The sequence below is a fragment of the Rutidosis leptorrhynchoides genome, chromosome 11, assembly GCF_046630445.1.
Source record: "Rutidosis leptorrhynchoides isolate AG116_Rl617_1_P2 chromosome 11, CSIRO_AGI_Rlap_v1, whole genome shotgun sequence".
Taxonomy (NCBI): domain Eukaryota; kingdom Viridiplantae; phylum Streptophyta; class Magnoliopsida; order Asterales; family Asteraceae; genus Rutidosis; species Rutidosis leptorrhynchoides.
In genome coordinates this window covers 105,202,843-105,204,762 of record NC_092343.1, presented here as the reverse complement: position 1 = coordinate 105,204,762, position 1,920 = coordinate 105,202,843, and the positions used below count along the sequence as shown (strand labels likewise).

The 1,920-nt window shown below is 27.3% G+C and overlaps 1 non-coding gene across 1 annotated transcript; it reads right to left on the bottom strand.

The window, feature by feature from the left end:
• Positions 1-1,265: 1,265 nt before the first annotated feature.
• On the bottom strand, positions 1,266-1,336 carry TRNAG-GCC (transfer RNA glycine (anticodon GCC)). The gene has a single exon. It is a non-coding gene; the product is annotated as a tRNA-Gly (tRNA).
• Between the last annotated feature and the right edge of the window lie 584 nt (positions 1,337-1,920).

Here is a 1,920-nt window from a genome sequence, read left to right as displayed (position 1 = left end):
TATATATATATATATATATATATATATATATATATATATATATATATATATATATATAATATTTATAATTTTAAATATATATGTTTAAATCAATATTTATGTATGTACTAGTGAAATGACACATGGAACCACGAGTTTGTTTAAACGAAACAGTTTAATGATATGTTTTAGATATTAAGTGAACGTAAATGCTAAAGTTATTTAGTTTAATGGCCCGTAGAACCACAGAGTCCGACTAAGAAACTCGTCAGCCGAACATTTCATCAAACACCTAAAATGCATATTAAACAATCTACATCCAATCATAAGAGATAATATTAGTTGTCATCTATAGTTAATATTAAAATCCTACAATGATGATGTCATTATTAAGCTAATTTCTTTGTTAAAACAAATGGATACAGGGCTGGTGAAGAATGTCTCATTGCACTCCGACGCATCAAACTTTTGTTTGTTATGTTACAAGATGGAAGTCACAAGTTTGTTGTTTATGTACTTTCAGTATTTCCATGTTCTTATTCTTCAATTTTCTATATATATGCAGAATAAACAATTAGCATGTCAGATTTTGTAGCCTTAATCTATGTGTTTTGTGTAAAACAAAGTTTGAGTTATCCAACTTTTAGTGATTTTGTTACTTATAAATTTTGAATTGGTTTCCTTCAGCCTAGCTTTTATAGCTTCTCGTACTCAATTAAAAATAATTAATTAAAATATATAATTAAAATAATTTGAATTTATTTAATTTTAATAATTAAAATAATTATTAATATGATTTAATAATAATAATAAATTGATAAATTATCTTAAAATTATTTAATTTTAATAATTAAAATAATTATTAATATAATTTAATAATAATAATTAATTAATAAGATTTAATGTTAATTTAAAAATATTTAGATTAATGACGTCACCCACCATGCTTAGATTTTTTTTCTTTTTCTTTTTGATTTTTTCTTAACAAAGAAGTTAGCCTAATAATGACATCATCATTATAGCATTTTAATATTAACTATAGATAGATATATGTATATATATTAAAATTAAAAATATTTCTCCAAAACTCACCTCTATTTCTCAAACGCCGTCGAACAAATTGAGCTTTAAACAAGTCAACAACGATTACGGTTGCTTGTTTTGTTTTTTTTAAAAGCAAATAAAATAAAATAAAATAAATGCTCAGAATTGCCTCAAGTTACTTCCATATATAGACGCTACACAATGGACCCAACCATTGTTAAAGGCTATATCATCACAGCAAGTGCACCAGCCGGGAATCGAACCCGGGTCTGTACCGTGGCAGGGTACTATTCTACCACTAGACCACTGGTGCTTGTTGATGATCTGTAGCGGTTCAGTTATTAATTTGAAACTAACTCTATACCAATATGGTATTCAAATTTTTTATCTACTACTTTTTTATGTTGAATTTGTTAGGGTTTCGGTTGATTTCTACTTGATTGCTTTATATCCAAATGAATAATACTGCTAGAAGTTTTATGCTTATATGTATTAATTGTATTGACAGTGCAATTTCCCGACGACTTGTCGTCCGGGAAGAGTCGTCCAAAAATAATTTTCCACTTTCTTATATATTTATTATCACAAAAGTCATTATTTTATTATTATTTTTTTCCGAACGACAAGTCGTCTGTAACAGACTGAAACCCGAGCTAGTTGTAAGTTGTCTATCTTGCCCTTAGGGTTATGCTTAGTTTTAAGTGCTTTTATTTTAATTATTTTATTGGTGTTATTTTATTAATTGGTTAAGACCAGTTTGTGACAAGGGTCCCAGAACATGTTTGTTTTATTTATTTGGACCTCGTTTGGGTTATCTAATCTTGTGCGAAAGATATCAGATAACTGATAAATACCCGTGTGTTGTGGGGTATGGGATTTAATGCCTATTTAAGAGTG